This window comes from Mustelus asterias, chromosome 5 (assembly GCF_964213995.1).
Source record: "Mustelus asterias chromosome 5, sMusAst1.hap1.1, whole genome shotgun sequence".
Classification (NCBI taxonomy): domain Eukaryota; kingdom Metazoa; phylum Chordata; class Chondrichthyes; order Carcharhiniformes; family Triakidae; genus Mustelus; species Mustelus asterias.
Genome location: NC_135805.1, coordinates 51501460 through 51520517, shown reverse-complemented (window position 1 = coordinate 51520517; position 19058 = coordinate 51501460).

Sequence of the window (19058 nt, the reverse complement as noted above, 5' to 3'; positions counted from 1 at the left end):
TCAAGGAGCTATGAACCTGTGCCCCTAAATCTCTTTGTTCGATAACTCTCCCCAACGCCGTACCATTAACTGAGTAAGTCCTGCCCCGATTCGATCTACCAAAATGCATCACCTCACATTTATCTAAATTAAACTCCATCTGCCATTCATCAGCCCAATTGATCAAGATCCCGTTGCAATCCTAGATAGCCTTCTTCACTGTCCACTATGCCACCAATCTTGGTGTCATCTTCAAACTTACTAACCATGCCTCCTAAATTCTCAACCAAATCATTAATACAAATAACAGTGGACCCAGCACTGATCCCTGAGGCACACCGCTGGTCACAGGCCTCCAGTTTGAAAAACAACCCTCTAAAACCACCCCCCTGTCTTTTGTCGTCAAGCCAATTTTGTATCCAGTTGGCCTACCTCACCCTGGATCCCGTGAGCTTGGATTTATATCACACCTTAAACATAATGAAAAATCCAAACATGCTTCAGAAGAGCTTTATAAAGCAAAATTTGTCACTGAGCCACATCATGGGATATTGGACAATGACCAAAATCTTAGTCAATGAGGCAAGTTTTAAGGAGTGTCTTCAAGGAAGTAAGAGAAGCAGAACTCAGAGCACTGGCAGTCGAAGGTGCAGCCACCTATGATTGAGCAATTAAAATTGGAACTGCTCAAGACCCAAATTAAAGGATCACAAACATCTGAGTGTTGTGGGCCTGGAGGAGATTACAGAGATGGGGAGGCACAAGATTGTTCACGGATTTGTCAATGAGAGTGAGAATGTTAAAATTGAGGTATGGCTTAGTCAGGGAGCCAGCGTAGATCAGCATAGGGATGATGGGTGGTTTTAACCCAATGTGAATTAGGATAAGAGCATCTGTCTTTTGGATAACAGAAGTTTACAAAGGGAGAACATAGGAGACTGCAAAGTACATTGGCGTCACAAGTGTAGAGGTAACAAAGACATGGATGAGGGTATCAACGATTGATGGACTGAGACAAGGACAGTCAGGAGGAAGCAGGTGGTCTTAGTGATGGTGTGGATATGTGGTTAAAAACCCATGGCTAATATGACATCAAGATTGTGAGCAGCATGGGGTTGGAGACGAGGGAATGGACGATGAGGTGGGGACCAAAGACAATAGTTTCAGTGTTCCCAATAATTTATTTGAGTAAATTTCTGCTCATCCAATATTGGGTGTGGATGAGGGCAAGGTGGAGTGGGCGAGGTGGAGTGGATGTTGTTGCCGTAAATATGGAATCTGATGCTGTGGTTTTGGATGATGTTGCTGTGGTCCAGCATGCAGATGTCAAGTGTGGAATTGGGAAGCAAATCTATTGCAGGTGATTCTGGCTAAAGTTCGAATAGAATGGCAGTTCAGTTCCACCTGGCTGGAGAGTTGTTGGGTGAGGATAACATCAGCCTATGTCAAAGGCTGCAGACTAGCTGACGAGGAATAGTTGTATCTTTGTCATAAGATGCCATTTGTGACTTTGATAAGAGCTGTTTTGGTACTGTGGAAGGAGTAGTAGGCTGGAGTTATTCAAATATAAACTTGCAGAAAAGATGGGCGCGGATTTGGGAGAGGGCAACACGTTCGAATCTTGGTGAAGATGCCCTGGCCTGGAAAGTTAGTGATAAGAGTATGATGGTCAGTTGGGTTATTACATAGCTGCTTATGGGATCTTGCTGTATACATTTTCCCCAGCTGCCTTTGCTACATTACAGCAGAGACTACTTCATTGTGTATAAATACTATGGAACATGAAGTTCTGAAAGGAGCTGTCTGACTAAAGGTTTTATGTTTAAAATAATTAAAAGTAAACTTGCTGCAGATTAAATCAAAATGTTCTACAGAATGCCATTGTGTTTGGCAATGAAGAAAATAAATGAGATGTTTTCTGCTTAGCATGTGGTACACAATATTAGATTTCATAAAGAAGCTGTATTTGCAATCTGTTCCATATTAATACAAATGTATGCTTGGATTTCAACACAGCACATTACACGGGTTTGTGTGTCAAGGCCATGACTCAGTAAAAATCCCCAGACTGAAATTGCTTTGGAAACTTGTGCAATGTTTGCCAGATTGAGTCATGGTGATAACAGGATAAGATCAGCAGGTTTATCAAGGTTGCCATGTGCAATCATGTTGTAATTAAGTACCATGATTCCCAATGCTCCCACTTGCCAACAGTCATGTTTTTCCTGTGAGGGGTAAAATGATCAGCTGGGTTCGCCTCGAGCATGACCTTGCTGTTACTTAATGTGAGTTCTGAGAATCCAGGAGAATGAAATTCACAGAATCCCTACAATGCAGAAGGAGGCTATTTGGGTCTATGAGCCTTCACCAACAACAATCCCACCCAAGCCCATAACCCAATGTATTTACCCTTCTAGTTCCCCAACACAAAGGGTCAATTTAGCTTAGCCAATCCACCTAACCTGCACATCTTTGGAGTGTGGGAGGAAACTGGAGCACCCGAGGAAACGCCTGCAGGCACAGGGAGAAAGTGCAAATTCCGCACAGACACAGTGATTTGAGGTCAGAATTGAACCAGGGTCCCTGGCACTGAGAGGCAGCAGTGCTAACCACCATGCCACTCACAGTGAAAAGGAGAAGTTTTAAAAAAAGGTCAAAGGAGGACCAGCCAGGTTTGTGCCAAAACTTCAAAAGCGTGGGCAAAGCACAGAGAAAGAACTGACATGATGACAGCTGATGATGTGATCTTTGCACATGTGAGTGGGAGACAGCCTGAGTGAGGCAGCCAGAATGGGATTGAAACTTGGTCATTTGGAGCAGTGTGGTAATTAAGGAGGTAAGTGGTAAATCTAATTTTCCTTTTTTTTTCAGTTCTAAATTTAATGGTCTGGTTAGTTGGTATAAAGGAGCTGCCGCCACCCAAATACCTGAGTGGCAGCTATCTGTCAATCACCTGAAGCCTGATTAGAGGCAAAAGGTGTAAATTGCATTCTTATGTTTGAAGCCAAACTGGTGCGTGAGTCATCTCAGCCCAGCTGAACTTTACATAAAAGAGGGGCATAAGCACACTCTGCGAGCTTTGCGCATGTGAAGTGGGAGACAGCCCGAGTGAGGCAGCAAAAGTGGGATTGTAACTTGGTGCAGAGTGGGAGGAGGTGCTTTTTCCCTTTTTGTTTTGGTTGTTTTCTTCTTGCTTTGTAACTGTTAATCTGCAGGGAGAGATCCAGAGAGCATCCTGGGAAGGTAAGTGATATAAAGACCTACCTCGGGTATCTGCAGCATTAAGTGAAAGAGTTTAATAAATTTTCTGAAATAATTCAATTGGTGATAGAAATGTCGGTCAGTGGGGTTAAGTGCTGCACTTGTAAGATGTGGGAGATCCGTGACACTTCCGGCGTCTCGGACGACTACATCTGCAGGAAGTGCACCCAACTACAGTTCCTCATAGAGCGCATGGATAGGTTGGAGCACCAGTTGGATGCACTTAGGAGCATGAAGATGGCAGAAAGCATCATAGGAGTTTAGAGATGTGGTGACACCCAAGCTTCAGGCAGATAGATGGGGGACTGCTAGAAGGGGCGGGCAGTCGGTGCAGGAAACCCCTGTGACCGTCCCCCTCTCTAACAAGTATACCGTTTTGGATACTGTTGAGGAGGATGGCCTATCGGGAATACAGCAGCAGCAGCCAGAGCAGTGGTACCATGGCTGGCACTGTTAAGCAGGAAGGGACAAAGAGAATAGTTATAGGGGACTCTATAGTTGGGGATACAGATAAATGCTTCTGTGGATGTGAAAGAGACTCCCGGATGGTATGTTGCCTCCCTGATGCCAGGGTCCAGGATGTCTCTGAATGGGCAGAAAGTATTCTGAAAGGAGAGGGTGAACAGCCAGAGGTCGTGGTACATATTGGTACTAATGAGATAGGTAGGAAGAGTGACGAGGTTCTGCAGCAGAAGTTTAGGGAGTTAGTAAAAAGTTAAAAAGCAGGACTTCTAGGTTGTAATTTCAGGATTAATTCCTGTGCCACGTGCCAGTGAGGCTAGAAATAGGAAGATGGTGCAGCTCTCAACACGTGGCTAAACAGCTGGTGTAGGAGGGAGGGTTTCAGATATCTGGACTGTTGGGATCACTTCCAGGGCAGGTGGGGCCTGTACAAGAAGTTGTACGAGTTGCATCTAAACTGGAAAGGCATAAATATTCTGGCCGGGAAGTTTGCTAGTGTCACACGGGAAGATTTAAACTAGTTTGGCAGGGGGGTAGGAACAAAAGCAAAGGTGCATAACAGAAGGGGAACTAGAGAGTAGGGCCAGTAAGACTCCGGGAAAGAGCAGGCAAGGTTGCTGATCAAAGAGGGTCTGGTTTCAATGCGGGAAGTGTAACAGGTAAAGCAGATGAATTTAGAGCTTGGATTAGTACTTGGAACTATGATATTGTTGCTATTACAGAGACTTGGTTAAGGGAAGGACAGGATTGGCAGCTTAACATTCCGGGATACAGATGTTTCAGGCAGGATAGAGGAGGATGTAAAAGGACTGGGGGAGTTGCACTACTGGTTAAGGAGAATATCACAGCTGTACTGCAGGACACCTCGTAGGGCTTATACAGCGAGGCAATATGGGTAGAGCTCAGGAATAGGAAGGGTATAGTCACACTGTTGGGGGTTTACTATAGGCCGCCCATCAGTCAGCGGGAGATAGAGGAACGTTATGTAGGCAGATTTTGGCAAGGTGTAAAAGTAACAGGGTGGTTGCGGTGGGAGATTTTAATTTCCCCCATATTGACTGAGACTCACTTAGTGCTAGGGGTGTGGGTGGGGCAGAGTTTGTAAGGAGCATCCAGGAGAGCTTCTTGAAGCAGTATGTAGAGAGTCCAACTAGGGAAGGGGCCATACTGGACCTGGTATTGGGGAATGAGCCCAGCCAGGTGGTCGATGTTTCAGTAGGGGAGCAGTTCGGGTGCAGTGACCACAATTCAGTAAGCTTTAAGGTACTGATGGATAAAAATAAGTGTAGTCCTCAAGTTAAGGTGCTAAATTGGGGGAAGGCTAATTACAACAATATTAGGCAGGAACAAAAGAATGTAGATTGGGGGCAGGTGTTTGAGGGCAAGTCCACATCTGGCTTGTGGGAGGCTTTCAAGTGCAAGTTGATAGGAATTCAGGACCGGCACATTCCTGTAAGGATGAAGGATAAGTATGGCAAGTTTCGGGAACCTTGGATAATGAGAGATATTGTGAGCCTAGTCAAAGAGAAAAAGGAAGCATTTGTCAAAGCTAGGAGGCTTGGAACACACAAAGCAAGTGTGGAATACAAGGAAAGTAGAAAGAAACTCAAGAAAGGAGTCAGGAGGGCTAAAAGGGCCACAAAAAAGCATTTGGCCAGCAGAAGTAAGGAAAATCCCAAGGTTTTTTTATACATATAGTTGTAGAGTAAGAGTGGGGAGGTTCAAGACAGAGATAAGGAGCAGCTACTTCTCACAGAGGGTTGTGAATCTATGGAACTCACTGTCCCAGAGTGCACTGGATGCAGAATCAATCAATGGATTCAAGAAAGAGATAGTTAAATATTTGATCGAAAGTGGGATAAAGGGCTATGGGGAAAAGAATCTCAGAATCACAGAATACTACAGTGCAGAAGATTCCCTTTGGCCCATCGAGTCTGCATCAGCGCATGAAAGGCCCTGACCTGCCCACTTAATCCCACTTGCCGGCACTTGGCCCATAGCCTTGAATGTTATGGTGTGCCAAGTACTCATCCAGGTGCTTTTTAAAGGATGTGAGGCATCCCGCCTCCACTACCCTCCCAGGCAGTGCATTCCAGACTGTCACCACCCTCTGAGTAAAAACGTTTTTCCTCAAATCCCCCCTAAACCCCCCACCCCTCAGTTTTAACTTGTGCCCCCTCATTACTGACCCTTCAACTAAGGGGAACAGCTGCTCCCTATCCACCCTGTGTCAATGCCCCTCATAATCTTGAACACCTCAATCAGGCCACCCCTCAGTCTTCTCTGCTCCAATGAAAACAGTCCAAGTCTATCCAGCCTCTCTTCATAACTTAAATGTTCCATCCCAGGCAGCATCCTGGTGAATCTCCTCTCCACCTCCCCCAGTGCATTCACATCCTTCCTATAATGTGTTGACCAGAACTGCACACAGTACTCCAGCTGTGGCCTCACCAAAGTTCTATACAACTCCATCATGACCTCTCTGCTTTTGTAATCCATACCCCGATTGATAAAGGCAAGTGTGCCATATGTCTTTTTCACCACCCTATTTACCTGACTTACAACCTTCAGAGATCTATGGACAAACATGCCAAGGTCCCTTTGTTCTTTGGAACTTCCCAGTGTCAGACCTTTCATAGTATACTTCCTTGTCAAATTACTCCTTCCAAGGTGCATCACCTCACACTTTTCAGGGTTAAATTCCATCTGCCACTTATCCACCCATTTAACCATCTCGTCTATATCTTCCTGTAACCAAGACACTCAACCTCACTGCAAACCACTTGCCACTTTTTGTGTCATCGGCAAACTTACTGATCCTAGCACCCACATAGTCATATACATCATTTATATAAATGACAAAATGACAGATCCCTGAGGTACGTCACTGTCCTCCAGTCACTAAAGCAGCCATCTGTCACCACCTTCTGTCTCCTACCGCTAAGCCAATTATGAATCCACCTTGTCAGGTCACCCCGTATCCCATGTGCATTAGCCTTCTTAAGTCTCCAATGTGGAACTTTGTCAAAGCCTTTGCAGAAATCCATGTAAACTACACCAACCACACTACCCTCATCCACACACTTGGTTACATGCTCAAAAAATTCAATCAAATTTGTTAGGTATGACCTCATTCTGACAGAACCATGCTGACTGTCCCTGATCAAACCTTGCCTCTCTGAATGGAGATAGATTCTCTCCTTCAGAATCTTCTTCAGTAGTTTCCCCACCACAGACATGAGACTCATTGGTCTGTAGTTCCCTGGCTTGTCTCTACAATCTTTCTTAAATAGTGGGACCACATTTGCTGTTCTCCAATCCTCTGGCATCTCCCCGCTGGCCAGGGAGGAATTAGAAATTTGGGTCACAGCACCTGCAGTTTCCTCCCTTGCCTCCCACAACAGCCTGGGACACAATTCATCCGGACCTGGATATTTGTCCACTTTTAAGCCCGCCAATTCCTCCAATACCCCGTCACTCCCTATAATAATTTTCTCTAGAGACTCACAGTTTCGCTCCCCGAGTTCCATAACTAACTGATTCTCATGGGTGAAGACAGATGTGAAATATTCACTTAACACCCTACCAATATCCCCTGCTTCCACCCACATGTTTCCCTAATGGGCCCTATCCTTTCCCTGGTTATCCTCTTCCCATTGATATACTTATAGAATATAAACGGCAGGGAAGTGGAGTTAGGATGAGATGGAGATCAACCATGGTCATATATAATGGCAGAGTGGGCTTGAAGGGCTGAATTGCCTATTCTTGCTCCTAATTCCTATGTTCCTATACTTCACAGAAAGAAAGTTATTTTCCAATTTGCTCCTTCGGATGCTTCTCTACACTGGTACTTTCCAATGGAACTCTGCATTCAACTCATGAAGGTGTGATATTGCAGCATTTAGCCATTGAATACTCACTCAACGTGTAGAAAAAGTTGAGACTTGTCTATTCAAATTTAATGGAATTTTTAACAGCATGATAAGTCTGAATATCTTACAGAACTCTGGCACTGAAGATTGCACTGTGTGCAGTTTTGGGTCTCCACATTTAAGAGAGGTTATATTTGCTTTGAAAGTGGTAAAACAAAGGTTCACTGAATTGATCACTGGGTTAAGGGGGTTGATGAGAAGATGAGTAAATTGGTCTTGTATTCCCTGGAGTTTAGAAGAATGGGAGGTGATTTCATTGAAACCGACAAAATTCTGAATGGTCTTGATAGGGTGGATATTGAGAGATCATTTTCACTGGTTGGGGCATCTAAACACAAGGGTACAGTCTCAGGATGAAGGGCTGATCATTTAGGACTGAGGTGAGGAGAAATTTATTTATTCAAAGAACTGGGAATCTTTGAAATTCTCTGCCCCAGATGGCTTTGCGTGGAATGTGGGTGTTGCTGGCTAGGCCAACATTTAAAGCCCATCTCTAATTGCCCTTGAGAAGTTGGTGTAGGTACACTCACAGAGCTATTATCAAGGGAATTCCAGGATTTTGACCTAACATCAGTGAAGGATGGCGATATATTTCCAAGTCAAAGTGATGAGTGACTTGTAGGGAAATGTTCAGGAGGTAGCATTTCCTTGTGTCTGCTGCACTTATGGGTGTTAGTGGTCATGGATTTGGAAGGGGCTGTCTAAGGAGTCGAGGTGAAATCCTACAATGCTTCTTGTAGATCATACACACTGCTGCCACTGTGCATCGGTGGTGAAGGGATTGAATGTTTATGGATGGGTGCCAATCAAGTGGGCTCTTTTGTCTTTCTTGCTGTCGAGCTTCTTGTGTTGTTGGAGCTGCACTCATCCAGGCAAGTGGAGAATATTCAAGCTTTGGGGAGTCAGGAGGTGAGTTACTCACTGCAGGATTCCTAGCTTCTGACCTCCTCTAGTGGCCACAGTGTTTATATGGCTAGTCCAGTTCAGTTTCTGGTCAATGGTAATCCCCAGGATGTTGAGTGTGGGGTATTCAGTGATGGTAATGCCATTGAATGTCATGGGGCAATGGTTAGATCATCTCTTGCTGGGGATGGTCATTGCCTGGCATTTGTGTGGCGTGAATCATACTGGGTGACAAATTCCAAGTGATCAAATTCCAAGTGATCACAAGTTGCTGTTTAAAAGTCCACATAAAATAAAAGCAATGAAATGCAAACATTGTTCATTCACCACTAACAATCCTGCCTATTGTTGTTCATGTTGTTAAACAAACTCACTAATATTGACATTTGCCACAAGAGGGTAGATCAGTACATAAAAAGACTATATGCAAAGAAAGTAATATAATCACCAAGGTAATAGGTTATGAATAGAATGCTCTAAATAATAATGTCACTTGATAAGGCAATTTACAAGGTTGAGTCAAAATATTGCCTTTTGTTTAGAAACTAAAGGGAACAGGGACAATTCCGTGAACACATTTTCTGACCCTAGTTTTGCATACCAGTTATGGGTGGTTACAAATTAGCTTTAATTGAAAGATAAGCACCTTAAATGAAATTGTTCAACCCTTCTTGCTTCACTGTGGTGTTATTTTTGCTTCACTTCAATAAAATTGCCAGTTCAACCACTGAGGGCGGCACGGTAGCACAGTGGTTAGCACTGCTGCTTCACAGCTCCAGGGTCCTGGGTTCAATTCCCGGCTCGGGTCACTGTCTGTGTGGAGTTTGCACATTCTCCTCGTGTCTGCGTGGGTTTCCTCCGGGTACTCTGGTTTCCTCCCACAGTCCAAAGATGTGCGGGTTAGGTTGATTGGCCAGGTTAAAAAAAATGTCCCTGAGATGTGTAGTTAGCGGGTAAATATGTGGGGGTAGGGCCTGGGTGGGATTGTGGTCGGTGCAGACTCGATGGGCCGAATGGCCTCCTTCTGCACTGTTGGGTTTCTATGGGTTTCTGAGTCAACTTTTAACTCCTAAGAGGGAATATTCCAAGACTCGTCCCTTGCCTTGAATCCACCTCCACCCCCAGAGGAGGCAAACCTCGCAAACAGTAATCGTTGAAAAAGTTTCTTGGGTCACCAAGGTCCGTCTATTATTTAGCACGGGCTTGTTTTCAATGTTGTGAGAAAGTGGGTGCACTCGAGCACTACCAAAACATTCAAAGTTTAATAATCATGAGGGGATCTTGATCCTGACAAAACTACTTGAACATCAGGCTGCATAAACAAGGACACTTGTGGTTGGAACTAAAATTGTAGATTCTGGTCTCCGTGATATGATTTGACGTTTTGAAGATAGAAGATGAAAGAAGTGCAGTGAATATTGTTTACTTGGATTTTCAAAAAATTTGGGATAAAAATTATTTTAAAAATCACAAGAAGTGGTGGTATTATTGAGAAATAGTGGGATAGATTGAGAATTGAGTGAAATGTGTACAGCAATGGAGATTACTAATGGAAAGATTTCATTTGGGCCAGGTAACGTGGAGCCTCCTGAGACTCTGTGCTGACTCTTAATGTTCACTAGATCGAGGACTTGATTGATTGCTCAAATAGTAAATTGCCAATGGTATGAAAATATGTGTAAGTCTGATCAATGGAGCAAGATTATAAGGTGATTTGGAGAAGTTAAATCGATAAAAGGAAGAGGTCATAGGCACTGCAGAAGGGAAAGAGATCATTCACCCCATTGTGCCTGCACTGTAAGGATTCTTGGATTTGACAAAGAAAGTCAACAGAGGCACAGAACATCGTGTAGCAATTCGAGAGAATTTCTCAATTATAAAAAAAAAGTATGAAACCTAACAAAGCAGGCAATGATTTTCAGGTCATGAAGTTTACTTCCTGTTTTGACGGTGGACACAATAAGAAGTCTCACAACACCAGGTTAAAATCCAACAGGTTTATTTGGTAGCAAAATCCACTAGCTTTCGGAGCGCTGCTCCGTCGTCAGGTAAGTGGGAGTTCTGTTCACAAACAGGGCATATAAAGACACAAACTCAATTTACAAAATAATGGTTGGAATGGGAGTCTTTACAGGTAATCAAGTCTTAAAGGTACAGACAATGTGAGTGGAGAGAGCGTTAAGCACAGGTTAAAGAGATGTGTATTGTCTCCAGCCGGGACAGTTAGTGAGATTTTGCAAGCCCAGGCAAGTCGTGGGGTTACAGATAGTGTGACATGAACCCAGGATCCCGGTTGAGGCCGTCCTCGTGTGCGGAACTTGGCTATCAGTCTCTGCTCAGCGACTCTGTGTTGTCGTGTGTCGTGAAGGCCACCTTGGAGAACGCTTACCCGAAGATCAGAGGCCGAATGCCCGTGACTGCTGAAGTGTTCCCCAACAGGAAGAGAACACTCTTGCCTGGTGATTGTCGAGCGGTGTTCATTCATCCATTGTCGTAGCGTCTGCATGGTCACCCCAGTGTACCATGACTCGGGACAACCTTTCCTGCAGCGTATCAGGTAAACAACTTTGGCCAAGTTGCAAGAGTATGTACCATGTACCTGGTGGATGGTGTTCTCATGTGAGATGATGGCATCCGTGTCGATGATCTGGCACATCTTGCAGAGGTTGCTGTGGCAGGGTTGTGTGGTGTCGTGGTCACTGTTCTCCTGAAGGCTGGGTAATTTGCTGCGGACAATGGTCTGTGTGAGGTTGTGCGGTTGTTTGAAGGCAAGATGTGGGGCTGTGGGGATGGCCTTGGCGAGATGTTCATCTTCATCAATGACATGTTGAAGGCTCTGGAGAAGATGTCGTAGCTTCTCTGCTCCAGGGAAGTACTGGATGACAAAGGGTACTCTGTCTGCCATGTCCCGTGTTTGCCTTCTGAGGAGGTCGGTGCGTTTTTTTGCTGTGGCGCGTCGGAACTGTTGATCGATGAGTCGAGCGCCATATCCTGTTCTTATGAGGGCATCTTTCAGCGTCTGCAGGTGTCTGTTGTGATCCTCCTCATCTGAGCACACCCTGTGTGTATGGAGGGCTTGTCCGTAGGGGATAGCTTCTTTAACGTCTTTCAGGTGGAAGCTGGAGAAGTGGAGCATCGTGAGGTTATCCGTGGGCTTGCGGTACAGTGAAGTGCTGAGGTGACTGTCCTTGATGGAGATGCGTGTGTCCAAGAATGCAACTGATTCTGGAGAGTAGTCCATGGTGAGTCTGATGGTGGGATGGAACTTGTTGATGCCATCATATAGTTGTTTCAGTGATTGTTCACCGTGAATCCAAAGAAAGAAAATGTCATTGATGTATCTAGCGTATAGCATCGGTTGAAGATCCTGTGCGGTGAAGAGGTGAAGAGAAGCTAGTGGCTTTTGCTACCAAATAAATCTGTTGGACTTTAACGTGAGGCTTCTTACTGTGTTTACCCCAGTCCAACGTCAGCATCTCCACATCTTGACAGTGGACAGCAGAGCGTACCAAGACTTGTCTCATACTCTTCTCTTGCTTGTGGTTTGGTGCTGCTGTGAGGCTGTCCTTTGTCACTGTGCTGTGTGCTGGTGTCTTTCAAACCACTTTTTTTCATCCACTTTGTGTTCTGTTAAGTCTGTGTGACACTATTATATGAGGAATGGGTGCGTGACAACCCGTGGCACATGATGGTCCAGACTGTAGGACCGGTCTCCGTTGCACAGACAATGTGATCAGCTTAAACTGTTCATTGATAACACAATTACTATTAGAAACCTTACAAGGTTTCTTCTGGCTCAATTTTTTCAGCCTGAGGGTGGTGAATCTATGGAATTCATTGCCACAGAAGACTGTGGAGGCCAGCTCATTGAATGTATTTAAGACAGAGATAAATATGTTCTTGATTGGTCAGGGGATCAAAGGTTACAAGGAAAAGGCGGGAGAATGGGGTTGAGAAACATATCAGCCATGATTGAATGGCGGAGCAGATTCGATGAGCCGAATGGCCTAATTCTGCTCCTATATCCTATGGTCTAAATATAACAATGTTTCATCAACTGTGGTGGCGTTTTGCTGATACACCTCTGAGTTCATATTAAAAAACCACATTACAAGCAACAGATATATAGTGGTCTTGATTGCTACAAACATGCAAAAGGCTGATGAGGCTGGATCGCTAAAATACTAATACCGTTGGTATATGCATAAAAAAACACACTTAGCATAATTCTCTACAATTCACTGATTTGCGGATGAAATAAATAAATATATTCATCCTCCACTATTTATTTCTCCCTGGTCGAGCAACCCAACCCAAATTGGGGTTCATCTCCACAATAAGGGCAGCACGGTGGCACAGTGGATAGCACTGCTGCCTCACAGCGCCAGAGACCTGGGTTCGATTCCCAGCTTGGGTCATTGTCTATGTGGAGTTCACGCGTTCACCCCATGTCAGCATAGGTTTCCTCCGGGTGCTCCGGTTTCCTCCCACAGTCCAATGATGTGCAGGTTAGCTGGATTGGCCATTCTAAATTGCCCCTTAGTGTGAGGGGGACTAGCTAGGGTAAATGCATGGTGTTATGGGGAGAGGGCCTGGTGGGTTTGTGGTCGGTACAGACTCGATGGGCCAAATGGCCTCCAGGACTGTAGCGATTCTATGATTTTGAAGTTCGGCATTTCAAATAAGAGTATGATTATCATGTTAGTATCAGTTAAAACAATATAGATATTGTTCTGAGCCAGGGATGTTTGTCTGCATTAACAATGGTTTCCCACGAGCCCTTTCTCCTGGTTTTGTAATCCCTTCTACTATTTGTTTATTGTTCTCTCGTCTTAACGGAATGTAGTTGGGGTGTCGTCATTCTTCCGACTGTAGCTTTCAGATTCAATGACAGAAAGGGTATGGCATACTTGAACTGGATTGCTGCCTATAGTGCTTCCCCTTGATTGTGTAGTTCATCTGTAGTTCAATGATTTTGTGGACCAGGGCAGGAAACAAAACATAATTTCCTGACTGAGTGATCGGTGTGTGTTTGAAGCAAAATGTGGGAACCAAGATAGGGCATCAGCTTCCCTGATTGATTTTCAGAGCATTGATCGCGACATAGTCCAGTTGACTCCTCTTTATATGGGTCTTTGACCTAATTGTCATTACGATCGTAGGCAACATACTAGCTCATTGGGTGGAGTGACCTATGCATGGTTTTTTCCAACGTCTTTTTCAAGCTCTTGTTTCCATTTCCACTGTTCCTGAGAATGGGGGCGTGGTGAGAAGTACATAACTTGTGCCTGATTCCCATGATTGCTGGGTGACAATTTTTCCTGCAACATATGATTGCTAGTCCCCACCTACTGATCACCTCACTAAGTAACATAAGACACCAGGTCATGCATGGACTTGAAAGCTTCTCCAACTCTCACTTTACTTGTATCCATCTTGTGGATAATTCTTGCTGATTATTTTCTTTTCTAGCCCTCCAACTGTACCTCTGAACTTTAACTTTACTCCTTCTGAACATTATCAATGTATTTATTTTATCCTGATATTGGAAAGTCCGTTTTCCAACAGGGTATGTGTTAATGCCATGATTGTTTAAAATCCCATGACCACATGTTCTAATTCACACTGTGCTGTTGGCAGGTAGCTGAGCATGTATGTTACCCATTCTTCAATGCACTCCACCATGCATTTTTGCATATTCTCATGTAACGATTCCATCTGCATACTTACACCTGTATCGTAGAACAATAGAAATATTACAGCACGGAAAGAGGAGCATTTGGCCCATCTTGACCTGAGGACATCCAGGTGCCCTTTCTAATCCCACCTTCCTGCACCTGGCCCATAGCACTGTAGCTTACAGCACTTAAAGTGCCAATCCAGGTACTTTTAAAAATGAGTTTAAATAAAACCTGTTGTGTGTTCGTGTGAATCCATGTGTGCAAAGCATGTTCTTTTCTTTGTTAAAACCCACAACCCCCAACATAGTTAGAACTTTACGCAAGACAAAGTTGGGCCAAGTGTTGCTAGATGCTGATGATGCTGTACTAACATTCCATATTGAAGAGCACCTTCAGTGGCAAATAGACAGGCTCTCTCATGCCTGGAAAGAGTTTGGTATGACCATAAGACCATAAGACATAGGAGCGGAAGTAAGGCCATTCGGCCCATCGAGTCCACTCCACCATTCAATCATGGTTGATTTCAACTCCATTTACCCGCTCTCTCCCCATAGCCCTTAATTCCTCGAGAAATCAAGAATTTATCAATTTCTGTCTTGAAGACGCTCAACGTCTCGGCCTCCACAGCCCTCTGTGGCAATGAATTCCACAGACCCACCACTCTCTGGCTGAAGAAATTTCTCCTCATCTCTGTTCTAAAGTGACTCCCTTTTATTCTAAGGCTGTGCCCCCGCGTCCTAGTCTCCCCTGTTAATGGAAACAACTTCCCTACGTCCATCCTATCTAAGCCGTTCATTATCTTGTAAGTTTCTATCAGATCTCCCCTCAACCTCCTAAACTCCAATGAATATAATCCCACGATCCTCAGACGTTCATCGTATGTCAGGCCTACCATTCCTGGGATCATCCGTGTGAATCTCCGCTGGACCCGCTCCAGTGCCAGTATGTCCTTCCTGAGGTGTGGGGCCATCAACATCAGGAAGGCAAATGTCCTGGTCCAGGTTGTTGCAAAACCACCATCTATCAGCATTGACAATGACGCTGGAGATTGTTGATAGCTTCACATTTCTAGGCTCTACAGTCATCAGCAATCTTTCGCTCCTGATGCTAAAATCAACACACACGTTGCAAAGCTGCAGCTATTATATCCAAGCTGTGTAAGAGAGTTTGGGCAACAGCAACCTGACTGAGAACTCCAAACTGTGAGTCTAGCAAGTCCACATCCTCAGCACAGTCCACTACAGTTGTGAGGCCTAGACAACATATGCTACACAGGAGAATGAGCTGAACAGTTTTGAACTTCACTGTCTGTTGTTGTAACTCTGCAAGTAAACATATTGTCCAGTGTAAAACTGATCCATACCAATCAGGCAAATTCTCAGATTTAACCCTGTTCTGCACTAAATTAGTTTTCTTATTGGGATAGTAATAGAGGATCTAGCACGGCATCTGCTCCCTGGACAAAGGGTTAAGAATCAGCCATGATTCACTAACAAATTGTGGGAGAAATGGTGGCTTAGTCACAATGTCATCGGGCCAGCAATTCAGAGGCCCCGGCTAATGTTCTGGGGACAAGAGTTGAACTCCCACCAAGACAGCTAAATTCAATTAATGATCTGGAATAGGAAAGCTAGCCTCAGTGATGGTGGCCATGCAACCATTGTTGATTGTTGTAAAAACCCATCTGGTTCACTAAAGTCCTTTAGAGAAGGAAACCTGCCGCCCTTAACCTGGTCTGGCCTACATGTAACTCCAGACTCACAGCAATGTGGTTGACTTTTAATTGCCCTCTGAAATGGTGCAGCAAGCCACCATTGTTCGAGGACAATTGAGGATGGGCAACAAATGACCTCGCCAGCAATGCACACATCTCATGTAGGGATTTTAAAAATTACTTTTGCAGTAAATATATAGTCGATTAGTGAAAGGAGTGAACTGAGCTACACTGAAACATCGTGCTGGTTGAACAAAAAGACTGATACTAACTAATTGAGCTTCTGCATGGTTACAAGTTATTAAAATCTCTCCATGACTCCTGCCAATGCAAGATGGCCACAAAGATGGCTACTTCTGCACATGCACACTGGCCCACGCACGTGCAGAAAACTAATGACTCGGTGTATGGCTTGATTTCTTTAGCCACAGCCTGCAACCTTAGTTGCTGAGATGATTCTGACCTGTGGTCCTGAATAAAAACATTTTGTTTGCTGTCTGTGATTCATCATTAAAATTTGGATGTGGGGGAGAAATAGGAACAGGATTCGTCTTATCCTCAGCATATTGAACTGAGGTAGGACATGATATCCGAATGAGAGAATAACCCAGCACTCTTCGTTAGGTTTTCATGCTACGATCAGCTAGACTAAGGCATTCAAAACTAAATTGAAATTATCAAGCCTTCTTAATACAAGTGTCCCAGGGATGTGGAAGATATAGTGGGTGGTGCAGCACAGTGGTTAGCACTGCTGCCTTAGATCACTAGGGACCCGGGTTCAATCCCGGCCCCAGGTCACTTGTCTGAGTGGAGTCTGCACATTCTCTCTCTGTCTGCGTGGGTTTCCTCTGGGTACTCCAGCTTTCTCCCACACTCAAAAGATGTGCAGGTTGGATTGATTGGCCATGCTAAATTGCCCCTTAGTGTCAGGGGGACTAGCGGGTATATACATGGGGGTACCAGGGTAGGACCTGAGTGGAATTGTTATTGGTGCAGGCTTGATGGGTGAGTGGCTTTTTTCCGCACTAATGATTCGAATCATCTTCTAACCAGGCTTTGCGTTTCTAAGAAAAACATTTTGTAGTTACATTGACATGTGCGATTAAGTTCACTGTAGTTTCACAATGACATTATGATGCAAAACAGTACAACTGCTCATGCGTGATGTTGGCAGCAAACTCCACCATCAAAAACAAATGTCTGCTCAGACATCAGTATGAGTCACCTTCTGGGGATCAGCCAGCTCGTAGTTCCATGAGACTGGTGTTAATGAGAGAAGAGTAAATGTGATCCTAAAAGTAGGTGCCAATCAAAGAACAAAGAACAATACAGCACAGGAACAGGCCCTTCGGCCCTCCAAGCCCGCGCCGCTCCCCGGTCCAGGATTGAATCCTGAATCCAGGATCCCCGCCCAATTTTCCAGCCTATCTACATACCAATATCCTATCCACCGAGCTGTCCCTCACAGCTATGATGCTTTGTTCATTACAACCTATTAACTTACCCCCACCCCCCCATTCCAGACCATGTGATCTCCAGGGAGAGGCGAAAACCCAGAGTGAAAAACCCCAGGGCCAATATGGGGAAAAAGAAATCTGGGAAATTCCTCTCCGACCCCCTGAGGCGATCGAAACGAGTCCAGGAGATCACAATGGCCCCGATCGGAAAATGCTTCCCAACCCTAGTCATTTCCACTTCCACGAACACCATATGAATTCCCTGCCCCCGAGACAGGTTCCCAACTATCCGCAGTCTCACTCTGTACTGGCACCAGCAAGATGATCGTAGAATGAAGGCTTGAAACGAGAAACCAGGAACAATTAGCCCGCGCCGCTCCCTGGTCCAAACTAGACCACTCTTTTGTATCCCTCCATTCCCACTCCGTTCATATAGCTGTCTAGATAAGTCTTAAACGTTCCCAGTGTGTCCGCCTCCACCACCTTGCCCGGCAACACATTCCAGGCCCCCACGACCCTCTGTGTGAAATATGTCCTTCTGATATCTGTGTTAATCCTCCCCCCCTTCACCTTGAACCTATGACCCCTCGTGAACGTCACCACCGACCCGGGGAAAAGCTTCCCACCGTTCACCCTATCTATGCCTTTCATAATTTTATACACCTCTATTAAGTCTCCCCTCATCCTCCGTCTTTCCAAGGAGAACAACCCCAGTTTCCCCAATCTCTCCTCATAACCAAGCCCCTCCATACCAGGCAACATCCTGGTAAACCTCCTCTGTACTCTCTCCAAAGCCTCCACGTCCTTCTGGTAGTGTGGCGACCAGAACTGGACGCAGTATTCCAAATGCGGCCGAACCAACGTTCTATACATCTGCAACATCAGACCCCAACTTTTATACTCTATGCCCCGTCCTATAAAGGCAAGCATGCCATATGCCTTCTTCACCACCTTCTCCACCTGTGACGTCACCTTCAAAGATCTGTGGACTTGCACACCCAGGTCCCTCTGCGTCTCTACACCCTTTATGGTTCTTCCATTTATCGTGTAGCTCCTCCCTACATTATTCCCACCAAAATGCATCACTTCGCATTTATCAGGATTGAACTCCATCTGCCATTTCCTTGCCCAAATTTCCAGCCTATCTATATCCTTCTGTAGCCTCTGACAATGTTCCTCACTATCTGCAAGTCCTGCCAGTTTTGTGTCGTCCGCAAACTTACTGATCACCCCAGTTACTCCTTCTTCCAGATCATTTATATAAATCACAAACAGCAGAGGTCCCAATACAGAGCCCTGCGGTACACCACTAGTCACAGGCCTCCAGCCGGAAAAAGACCCTTCCACTACCACCCTCTGTCTTCTATGACCAAGCCAGTTCTCCACCCATCTAGCCACCTCCCCCTTTATCCCATGGGATCCAACCTTTTTCACTAGCCTACCATGAGGGACTTTGTCAAACGCTTTACTAAAGTCCATATAGACAACATCCACGGCCCTTCCTTCGTCAACCATTTTGGTCACTTCTTCAAAAAACACCACCAGGTTCGTGAGGCATGACCTCCCTCTCACAAAACCATGTTGACTATCGTTAATGAGTTTATTCCTTTCTAAATGCGCATACATCCTATCTTTAAGAATCTTCTCCAACAACTTCCCCACCACG